The following is a 12580-nucleotide window of genomic DNA, read 5'->3' on the forward strand; positions in this document are numbered from 1 at the left end:
ATGAATATTTTTTTACTAATTCCTAGACTGGATTGATCTGCAACTGCTATGTTTTCATACTGACTGGCTTTTCTGTTCTGTTGTCCTCAGACACCTCTTTCCTAATTTCTCCATGTAAGCCTTTCTCTGCTTCAAATACTTCACTTGGAAAATTTCCTGATTGTCTTTGAATAACCTAACACCAGAAGAAAGTGAGATTGTTCTTTGGGTTTCCTTTTGTACAATCTTGAGGTTTGAACCCTTGGCCTCAGGCTTACTCTCTGCCAATTGAGCCACACCTCATTCCAGCCCAATCTTGATATTTCCACAGGACTCAAGGTACTCTTGATAACAGCACTTATTATTTACCTGATATGTTTGCTGTTTTGCTAATTTTCCATTCAGAGCCTAGGCTGAATTTTTCACCTTTGCAACCTAAAAGCCAAATGAATAGACCTTTTTTTTTTCTTGTTAAAAATGTGGGTGGGGTGAGAGACAAAAGAGGCAATTGCTGGGAGAGAAATGATGGATATTTCTCAGTTGCCAACCTAGGTCAGGAGATCTGAATAGAGGCTTAGGGATTGTAATCTCCCTGCCCACTTCTTTTTCTAATGAAGTTTATGGAAACACATGTATGCCTATTTCATTACATATTGTCAATGGCTATTTTCACACTATAATGACAGAGAGATTAGTTGAGATACTAACATTGAGGCAAGAAAAAAATAGAACACTTTTCATGCATAGCCTTTCACATAAAGAATTTGCTAACTACTAACCTCAATACTATAATTGCACCAAAAAACTAAACTTTATTTGTAATGTTTTAGTGTTAGTAGTTCTGAGGTTTGAACTCAGGGTTTTGTGCTACCACAGTCCTCTTTGCTTTAGTTTAGTTTAGTATTTTTTTTCTTTAGATAGAGTGTCTTGTTTGTTACCTGGAATAGGCAAAAAATTCTTATCTAATAAACTAAAATTCTCTTATCTAACCCTCTTGCATAGTTAGGATTGAAGGCATGTATTACCAGTTTATTTATTGAAATGATGGTCTCACTAAATTTTCCCATGCTGATCTTGAGCTTGAGCTACTATCCTTTCTACATCCACCTACCAAATAGCTAGGATTACAGGGAGGATCTGTGTCCCTGTCCCTACATTTACTGTCATTTTTAATGATAAAACATTCCTGAACTTCAATATTTTCACATGTATCCTGCCTAAGGTTTCCTAGGAGATAAGTAGGTAATAACACAAAAGAAACCTAAAATAAATAAATAAAATAAAATAACACAAAAGAAACCTACAATCTAGTGGAAGTCATGGTAGAATCTGAAAGCAATTTCCGCCAAAGGTAATAATTAAAGCATTATTATAAAGGGAGCTACTTCATGTAGGATTAACATAGGATTAGTCAGCTTGAAGGGCCTGACTGGAACCAGTGAGCTTTGCTGTGAAAGCCACACTCCAGGTGCAGTGTGCTCCAAATCAATCAGCCTCACATGGCTGAGCAGGAATGAGAGAAGGCTGGATGAATGGCAGCTTTCACAGCCCCTTCTCAGGTGCAGCATGGCCAAATACCAGGTGTTTGGAGGTGGAATATTTGGTAACATGTGTCATCCTGAATATTTATCATTCATTATGGAACTATTCCCTCCTTAAAAATTGTCTTTCTGCTCCTTATGATGACATACCTATATCCTCAATTACTCAGGACCATTGATTTTTTTTTGCTTTCTTTCCATCCTGACCATTGTTCCTGCCCACTGAATTCTTAGAAATGCTGTCACCATAGCAACTCATGTCCCCATTCTTCACTTGGTGTGTAAAAGATCTCTTGAGCTGAGTGCCGGTGGCTCTTGTCTGAAATCCTAGCCACTCAGGAGGCTGAGATCTAAGGACTGCGATTTGGAGCCAACCCAGGCAGGAAAGCCAGTGAGACTTTTATCTCCAATTAATTATTCAGTAAAAGGCAAAAGTAGCTCCATGGCTCAAGTGGCAGAGCACTAGCCTTGAACCAAAGAAGCTCAGGGACAGAACCCAGGCCCAGACTGCCAAAAAAGCAAAAAAAAAAAAAAAAAAAAAAAAAAATCCCTTGAACTCTCTGCTGATAAATGCACCAGTGTTCTTTCTCTGGTTACCATGGTTAATCTTCATGGTATGTAATCACCATGTTACTCCCTTGCTCACAGATTTGCAGTGGTCCCTTGCACATGTCTTTGACCAACTACAGTGGTGTGATAATGTCAAAGCCTTTGTATTCCTTCTAATTCTTCTTTACCTATCACGTTCTTTTCCTCATCGGCTAGCATTCAAATTTTGGATTTCAGTTAGGGTCCAGCTCTACTGCTACTTTTTGAGACTGGCAGAGAAGTGCTATGTTGTCATTGTCATCCATTATGCTTCCAAACTTGTGCCTCTAGTTCTTAGCTCCAGGTTCCAGTATCTTGGTAAACATCTCCACTTGGATAATAACTAAGAATCTGAAACCAGCAAGGCCCAAACACAGCTATGAATTTCTGACACAATCTCTTCTTGCTGTTAGACCCTTTACTCTCTATTCTTCCTTTTTTTCTTCTATAACTGCAAGTTCTATTTCATCTCCGTGACTTCATGTTTTGTGTTCCAGCTGCTGAAATTAAGTTTCCTTCTAGAGCTTTTTGTGCCCAATCTCATTTTTTCATTCAAGCCTTAAATCACTTTTCAAACCACTTTTCATTCTTTGCAGCACTTCATTCCCCTCCATTCTCGCATTCATCACCACTTGAGACTTCTGATCAAGTTCTTGTTCTTGTATTAGTGGTCAATTTACCACTTCTGCATGGTCAATGAGAGCAGAAATTTATTCCTACTCATTTATCTCTAAAATCTAAAATAATGTATGACACATATGACAAGGTTAACACATATCTGTTGTTGATTAGATGGATTTTAATAGGACATTTTACTTCATCTGATTTAATTTCAATTATTTCCATTAACTATTGAATTCTATAAAATATAGTGTATAAAGGAATTATCAAAAATATTTTTATAATGACCACCAAAATGTAGAGTTCATTTAACATTGCTGGATTAATTAATCATGAATCATCATCTTGAATCACAAACAACAGGAAATAGACACAAGCATATACATATACATATAAATACACAGATATGTACAAAGACTACAAATCTGACAGGCTAGACAGCTGTGTACAGCTTATGTATTTTATAAAGTTACTTTCTACTTAATCCTTTCAATTGTGATTAGAGTAAGTTCTCTAAATTAAAAGCAGAACCAGCTGGGTGCTGGTGGCTCACAGCTATAATCCTAGGTATTCAGGAGGCTGAGATCTGAGGATAGTGGTTCAAAACCAGCCCAGACAGGAAAGTCTGTGAGATTCCCATTTCCAATTAACCACCAGGAAACCAGAAGTAGAGCTGTGGCTCAAAGCTGTAGAGAGCTAGCCTTGAGCGGAAAAGTGCAGGGAGGGACAGCTCACAGGCCCTGAGTTCAAGCCCCACAAACCAACAAAAATGTAAAAAAAAAAAAATCAGAGCTACTAAAAAACTGTCACATTTTATAAACTTATTTCAACTGGATGCTATCCTAGCTACTCAAGAGTCTGATATCCAAAGGAACATGGTTGACAGCCAGCCAGAACATGAAAGTCTATGAAACTTCATCTCCAAAATAACTACCATAAAGAAGCTGGTTAAAGATACTCAACTAAGCAAGCCAGCCAAGCAAGTAAGAGGCCCTCAGTTCAAACCCTGATGCCTACAAAACAAATATATTCATACATAATTCCTTGATTTTTACAATTACAATGGTAAACAAGCAGGAAAGAAATGAGGACAAATATTTTGGTTATTTGGGGGGGGCAAAATAATGGGTACATTTATTTCTTATCAAGCATTGTTGCCTCCTCTTTTGTTTCCCCTTCCCATCCCTTCCCATCTCCCCCTTCCTCCCCCTAGCCCCCCCCCACCCCTGCCAAAGTTCGTTTTTCGACATAACGATTTGTACATCTCATTGTTGCAATGGCTCCACCTGTATCCTTATTTAAACAATTTGTTTTTTCCCTTCCCCTCCACAAATTATACCAACATCAAATACAGTGAAAGCAGGGGTTATACCGTGGGGGAAGGACAAACAAAACAACAAAGAAATCATCTTATAAATATGTTAGAAACAATTGCATGAAAGCAAAAGCATTTGAATCCTTATCTTGGGGTTCATTTCACCTAACATCAACTTATCTGACCTTTTCTGCTTAGAGGACAAATATTTTCTTGCTTACTGCTGGAATGTGCCTGTCTTTCTGTTCTGTGATTAATGATGCATTTCAAAGGTCTGCTATAGCTTCTTCAGTGCTTCTAACTGTGCATGTCCACTTCTTTTCTTTCCATATGAATTCACTTATTATATGTCGACCTCATAGAAACAACCAAGGATTTTCAATAAAATTTATCACATATTCCAAGCAAATATGAAATATTTATTTTAAAATATTTATTTTATTTTAATTAAATGTATCTTTGCATTCTGTTATAGGAGATTTTTGTTCTCTAACATTCTCTTACTGGGCGGTGAATTTTCCTAGTGAAATATAGCTTCAGGAAACCCCAGTATGGTTAAAAGAGATGAGAGTAAATTAGGAGCACTAGAGTAGATAAAGGTTCCTGAGGCACATACAAAATATTTGGTCATAAAATATTTGGTCATTCGGCAAAGGGGTATGTAAATAACTTTTGTACACTAAGCATCTATCAATGATGCACAATAATTAGTGGACATGAGAATTTGCTAAAGTTGGGTCACTATCCATATTAATAGAAATTAAACTTCAAAGAGTCATACAATGATAGAAAAAATTATTGAAAAATGTCCAATTTAATATGGTTATTAGAATAAAGAGTAGTTAATTATGATTGACTCTAAATGACATACTGTTACATAAACATATTCTTATTTTTTTCTAAACACTTCTGTTAAAATTTTGTGAAATATTGTGTACTACCAACTCAATCCTGATAATGGATTCTTGTTGGAGTGACCACATTGCTACTTGATTCCTGGATCTGTCTCTTGATTACTGTATCTGAGTAAGTCTTAGTTGTCAATGATTGTCAATGATTCAGCCCCCTCCTACATCTATTGTGCATCTTATTGCGTTCCTTTGTCTTGTCCAAGCCTGTCATAGTGGGAGTATAATAAATGCTACTTAATTATGATGATGCTTCTTTTATTTTCCTTTACTTCCATTTACTCCTCTCTCATGTAATTCTTAAGTCAGTCATCAATAGTTACCAAGAACCTACTCTACAGAGTAACTTGCTGCAACTCCAAAAGGATATACTCTTATTTTTAATATTGCATTGCTAAGACTATGTGGCAAAGATATTTTGCCAGGAAAGAGAATTTTTTTAAAAAAATACTCATGCATGAGTTATTTCACTAATGTGCTATTTTCTCCAATTAGGAACATAATCACTTAGGAATGAAGTTGTGTCTTTGCATGTCAAGTACAGAACCAAATAGAGTTCACAAGCCCTAAAAAAACAGAATAATAATTTTGTTTCTCAAAATATTCCTGGGTTATCTTTTGTAAGAACTATAAAAAAAGATACAGAAAAATTCCTTAAACTGTATTGTGTTATAGTTTGTGTTATATTTTGTAAAATTATTAATCATATAATTTAGTTCAAAAAGGCTGTAATAGTAAATGTGAAAAGTTATTGGAATTCAAAAGCTTTATCAATACTCTAAGAGATTTTGTAGACACTTTTCTAATTGTGTTCAATGTTTTGTGATCTCTTTATGTTGTTTTGAAAAAGAATTAAGTAGTTAAACAGAAGTTCTAGTGAGTGAAAGGTGGAGTACAAAATATCACCTGATACTAAAATATTGAAAACTTCCTGGGTTGAGATGTAGCTCACTGGCAAAGTGCATGCATAGCAAATACAATGTCCTGGGTTTGATCTCCATTATCAAAAAAAGAAAGAAAGAAAGAAAGAAAGAGAAAGAAAGAAAGAAAGAAAGAAAGAAAGAAAGAAAGAAAGAAAGAAGGAAAGAAGGAAAGAAGGAAAGAAGGAAAGAAAGAAAGAAAGAAAGAAAGAAAGAAAGAAAGAAAGAAAGAAAGAAAGAAAGAAAAGAAAGAAAGGAGAAAGAAAGAAAGAGATAAAGAGAGAAAGAAAGAGAGAGAGGGGGGAGAGAGGGAGGAAGGAAGGAAAGAAAGAGAGAGAGGGAGAGAGAGAGGGAAGGAGGGAGGGAAGGAAGGAGGAAGGAAGGAAGGAAGGAAGGAAAGAAAGAAAGAAAGAAAGAAAGAAAGAAAGAAAGAAAGAAAGAAAGAAAGAAAGAAAGAGAGAAAGAAAGAAAGGAAAAGAAAAGACAAAATGTACAATTAAAACAAAAGTCAACATGCAAAAATTTCCATAGATAGATATGATAGCATTTTCCATCTTACAGATTTCAACAACAGCACAATATTTAATAAGTTTTTATTAAGTTCTAGATCTACTACATTCAACATCTTTTATATATAATCGGATTGAGTCCAAACTCTTAATGGTTTAGGACTAATTGTTTAGGATTATTTTTTAGATGAGAAAACTAAATCCCAAGTAGACCATCCCAAGGGTTGGAACCTCCCAGGCCGCAGGCTGTACCATTTGGGATAGATGTGATGGGATCGACTCATTACAATTCTATGTTTCTCACCGGCTGCTTATGACCATCTGCCTTATAGATTTCACATTGTCTGTGAATGATGTTATCAACATAAAATGACCCTTGGCTGTAGAAAGGTTCCTCATCCATGGTTGAATTTTGAGTTTGTCTCTATGCATTTATCAGAGATGTTCTTTGTGTCTTTATTGTCTCATGTGTAGACTAGGGGAAAGTAATAATACCTTCTTAATAGCATTTTTAAGTTATACCATTTTAAATAAGTTGATTTTACAATCCACTCGGAACAGTGCATGTCTTGCAGTAAGTGTTATAAGAAATATTAATGGAGGCAAATTTACTCTGAAGTCAATGAATGTAAAGCATTGGGGTTCCTTCATTGTCATAATCACTTCCTAAGAACCCCAATGAAAGTAGTCATTTTTAAATAGATTATTTGTATTTTCTTTCCAAATGTACAACATGGTGAAAATTTGGATTTGTCATTGCAAGTTAGTGTCACTCATCATATCAGAAAGATTAAATATATACCTTGATATGTCCTAAACACTGTGACTAGAAACCTCAAATCCATAGACAAACTCCTAGTCTACTTCTAGTTTTCCTTAGTTGCATAAACAGTAATAATCTAACACAAAAAGCATAACCCCTCCTTTTAAAAGAAAACATTACTATTTCCAAAGGAGCAGTAAAGTTTGTAGTGGTGATCCACTACCATCCCGCAAATTTATCAAGGGCCAGGAAATGAGGGAAGAGCTTTGTTTGAGAAGACATAGTACAAGTGCCCTTTGCTTTGTTTCTGTTCATTAGTTTTATCAGAAACCCAGCAAAATTGACTACAGTGTCTTAAATTCTGACAGCTGGAACTGTCAGTATTTGGAGGCCAGGTGGAGTTAGTTGATTCAGATGCACAGGGATGAGGAAAAGGCAGCCTTGCATCTTTTTGTTTTGTTTCTTTTTTGGTCAGTCCTGAGGCTTGAACTCTGGGCCTGCGCGCTGTCCCTGAGCTCTTCAGCTCAAGGCTAGCGCCCTACCACTAGAGCCACAGCACCACTTCTGGCTTTTTCTGCTTATGGAGTACTGAGGAATCGAACCCAGGGCCTTATGCATGAGAGGCAAGCACTCTACCATTGAGCCATCTTCCCAGCCCAACAAAACTTATTTCTAAAAGATCAACATGTTTTCTTTTTTCCTTGAAGTACTCATAGCAATCATCAGATTGAAATAACTTTAAGGAAAGAAATTCAAAACTTTCCAATTTATACAATCCAGCTAATCAAGATATATTCTATGTTAAATTAACTAACTTTGAAGCTTTTAAGACATCTTTCCAAAACCTCCATTTACCAACTGTCCTCTTTGACAACTATTATGTATGCACTGATGCGTGCAGGATATCTTATACAGCAAATGTTAACTTGGCTTAGATGGTTTTAAGAAGCAATTCAAGTTTCAACTTGGAGCTTAATTTCACCCCTGCCAGTACTCCTGAGATCTTTTTGCCAGGAATAAAGCATTCCAATCATTATTCTTAATGGACTGTCAGTTGTCAAGTTCCCAGGTATCATCCAGAGAAATCGCTCTAAAAACTTCAGAGACTATAGAGACCTACACATTTCAATAATCTGACATGTCTCAATCCAATCTGCAGAAAATTATAAATCTTAATTTGAAGATAGCTCATGATACTTTCACATTTTGCAAGACAAAGACACTCTAGATTATTATACTTCTTACCAAGAACAGACGCTCTTCTTCCCCAAAGCATTTACCCTGACTCCAATAATCTGACATCTCTCAATTCAATTTGCAGAAAATTCTTAATTTGAAGATAGCTGGTGATATTTTCACATTTTTCAGAAAGAAGACACTATAGATTATTATACTTCTTATTACCAAGAGCATATACATTCACATATTTAGGAAAAGAGGGAAAGACTAGAAATAATTCAAACACATCACTTCACGGAAAATATTCCAATTCATATTTCTGACATTCCAAGGAATGTGGCTTCATTATGATAAATTTTGCTTTCTAGGAAACTGTGGCAAAAGTTCCAACAGTTATCTTTCTTCTAAATGTTATTAATCAAGTCCATGAGAATGTTTTCTCGGAACCAAGTAGTCCTTGTCTAGATTCCTAGCACTCAACAGGCTGAGGCAGGAGGATACTGAGTTCATGGTCAGCTTGGGCTACAATCTCAGAAAAAAAAAATCAGAAAGTAAGAAAAGAGAAAAACTAAAATAAAAACATATATATATATACATATACATATATATCATGACATATATACGTATATATATTATATATATAATGTCTGAATATATATATATATATATAATGTCTGAAAACCTAGAGTTCCAAAACGCATTATAGGAATATTCTGTGTCTGAGCTTTGAGAATTGTTCCTAAAATCCTGTGATACATTCAAGAAATGGAACTTGAGTGAATAGCTAAGTAAGTTAATAATGTATAATGTAAATTCCATTGTTGAACATTCACAAGAATATCAAGCACACCTGGTCACTGGTGGCTCACACCTGTAATACTAGTTACTCAGGAGGCTGAGATCAAAGGATCCTGGTTCAAAGCCAGCCCCCGCAGGAAAATCTGTGAGATTCTTATCTCCAATTAACCACCAGAAAACAGGAAGTGCCATAGTGGCTCAGAGTGGTAGTGGGAAAATGCCCATATCCTGAGTACAAACCCCATAACTGACAAAAAATAAAAATCAAAAAAGAATATAAAATGCATTAGTGTTCCGTTACTATTCACTTGAGTTCTATGTAAGAAGCAATAGCTGTTTAGTAACTGATGGAACAAAACATATTTAGAAATGTGAATAATTTGTTGAACAAACTAGCTCTACTGTTCACCATTTTTATTCTTCATGTTGACCAAAGCTCTTAATAACAAAATATGCATCAGTTTTTAGGTTTCAATCAGAACATTCTATTGTCTGGAACCAAAATAAAAAGTATGTTACCTAAGACCAAGAAACTTTGAAAGATGTATTCTTGTAGTTAACCATTACTATAATCAACCTTTAAAATGATTTATCCTGAATGTACACATTAAAATCTTTAAACTTCCTCTATGTATTTTTATTATATGAAAGTTTGAGAAAAATGTCTAAAAGTTGGTATGCTCAAATTTATTTATTTGTTTGTTTATATTATTTATTTATTTATTTATGTCAGTCTTGGGTCCTGAACTCTGGGCCTGGGCACTCTCCCTCAGATCTTCAGCTCAATGCTAGCACTCTACCACTTGAACCATATCTACACCTCTGGTTTTTATGATTATGTTGTGCTGAGGAATCGAACCCAGGACCTCATGCATGCAAGGAAAGCACTCTATCACTGAGCTACCTTCCCAGCCCAAAATTTAATTATTTTGTGACAGACAAAAGCATTACTTGGGAATTTCTGAAGAATATTGTCGAAACTTCAATCTCAGATGTTTCATAAATTATCTGGCAGAGAACAATTAGCTTTATGTCAAAATCCAAACAATCATGTGATTATCTCCTTAGGTTTTGGATGATATCATCATTCAATCCCTTAAAAGATACTGAGTTTTATAAGATACCAGCTGACGTCACATGATGAATAAGGAATAAAATAATTACTGTGTTTCTCACTTGGATAGAAATTATAATTTAGTTTACAAAATGTAATGGACTGCTGAATTACAGGTCCACAACATGCCAGGCAGGCACCGTCTAAGGCATGAAAACATGATGTTGTCTAGACAGATGTTGCCACACCCTCTTCAAGTTTACAGCCTTGTTTTCTAAAAGCTCTTCTGTTTCATTCTTTGAAGTTTCATTTGCATCCTGTTTACATCTAAGACTCTCAACAGTCAATTACTATAAGAACAATTGCACAGTTCCCTAATCAGGTTAAGTCCAAGGTGAACAGCGGCGAATGCATGCAGAAAAATTATCAAATCCACATATTCCTTTTCGTGCTGATGAAGATGCAGTTATGCTCAACTATTTCTTTTCATTAAGTCACAAAACAGAAATTACTTACTCTAAAAATGCTTATTTTGTGCTCTACAGAAAATAATATTCATAAGGTATACATACATTCATATATTATATATACATATAATCCATAGAGCATGGTCATATACATTTTTTGGGGGTGGGGTCTGGTCGTGGGGTCTGAACTCTGGGCCTGGGCACTGTCCCTCAGCTCCTCAGCTCAAGGCTAGCGCTCTACCACTTGAGCCACAGTGCCACTTCCGGCTTTTTTTTTTCTGCTTATGTGGTGCTGAGGAATTGAACCCAGGGCCTCAAGCATGCAAGGCAAGCGCTCTACCACTGAGCCACCTTCCCAGCCCTAATGGTTATATACATTTTAACAGATATATTGTATATGACTATATTCCTATAAATTCACTACTCCTTGTTTTATGCATCATATTTCTGTATGTTGAAAACTTAAATGGATTAACTTAATCATGTGATTAATTTTCACTGATTTCCTCTTTAAGAAGATGAAAAACAACAACACAAAACACGAAAGGCTTCATATAAGCAAGAATAAATGCCTCCCAAAAGTCTATTTCAAAACATCATGATTCATTCACTAATCATTTTGGAATAATCATAGTTTAATGTTTTTCACCACTACTGTGATTTAACTTTTTTTCCTTTGGATTAATAAAAAAGAAATCTGCAGAGAGAAGTAATCAGTTATTAGAGTTGCTTACATATATCCTTATTTTTACCACTATGGCCAAGAATCTTCCTTTCATAATAAAGCATCATCTTCAGAAGCACGGTTCCATTTTCCCAAAGAAACCTGAAACATTATTAAAGTATCTATGTACTTCTGCTTCCTGCACTTCTTCAAAACTTACCGTGAAAATGTCCTATTAAAAATGTTTCTCTTGGGGCTGGGAAGGTGGCTCAGTGGTAGAGTGCTTGCTTTGCATGCCTGAGGCCCTGGGTTCGGTTCCTTAGCACCATATAAGCAGAAGTGGTGCTGTGGCTCAAGTGGTAGAGTGCTAGCCTTCAGCTGAAGAGCTGAGGGACAGCGCCCAGGCCCAGAGTTCAGGCCCCACAACCGACAAAAAAAAGTTTCTCTTCTTATTTTGAATGATGACTAGTTTTAATGGATAGAAAAGATGGAGGTGTTAGTAAAATTGATGTCATGAAAGTGAGGATGTACTTTCCTGGGAAAACTCCCTGGGGTGTGTGGAAAGTTTTATGGAGCTGCTGCTTGGCATACTAATGATGGAGCTTAAAAACACATATAGCAAACACAATGGCAATTCTCTAAATCTACTTTATGTTTGCCAGAAACACAAGTTATTTAGTTTGCTTAACAGCACAATAAACATTTCCAGAGTAAATTTTTAGATATTTTCAGGACATTTAACAATTGTCAATTTTATTATGATAGTACTATAAAATCATCTTAAAAAAGAAGTTAGGAAGAGGTGGAGATGCTTTTCTGGATTTTTTTTTAATACAGTGTCATTTTTAAAACAAGAATCGACTTTTGATAAACATCAACCATCTTTTGAAAAATATACAAACAATTTTACTAAAATATACATAGGAAAACATAGTTCTTTTATAAATAACATTTTATATTTTACAGTGACTAGTATTTTTATTATTATGTTTGTTTAGTTTCTAAAGGAAATTTAGTCACAAAATCATTACTATGTTTAAAATGGATTAAAAACAGAATATTTGAAGTAGATATTTTTATACAAAATAAAGTATGGAGATTTACTTAACTTGTTTCACTATATTGTTATGCAGACACTTGGAAATAATTATATCATTTCCTACTATGTAATTGTATCTGCTTAAATTTATGCTAAGCAAATTATGACAAGCACCAACAGGCACAATTGAGAGACAGAGGTTGAAAAGCCCCTTTGCCAAAACAGATACATTAAA

At 35.2% G+C, this 12580-nt stretch overlaps 1 protein-coding gene across 2 annotated transcripts in view; it reads right to left on the reverse strand.

The window, feature by feature from the left end:
* Positions 1 to 12580, reverse strand: part of Rassf9 (Ras association domain family member 9) — a 34224-nt gene that overhangs the window by 20465 nt on the left and 1179 nt on the right. The window contains exon 2 of one of the 2 annotated variants that reach the window (XM_069989417.1): positions 11377 to 11468. The exons of the other annotated variant lie outside the window; for it this stretch is intronic. The gene's annotated coding sequence lies outside the window, so the exon portion shown is untranslated. The remainder of the gene's footprint in view (positions 1 to 11376; positions 11469 to 12580) is intronic. 2 annotated transcript variants of the gene reach the window in all.

This window comes from Dipodomys merriami, unplaced genomic scaffold (assembly GCF_024711535.1).
Source record: "Dipodomys merriami isolate MVZ:Mamm:240054 unplaced genomic scaffold, mDipMer1.0.p SCAF_10, whole genome shotgun sequence".
Classification (NCBI taxonomy): Eukaryota; Metazoa; Chordata; class Mammalia; order Rodentia; family Heteromyidae; genus Dipodomys; species Dipodomys merriami.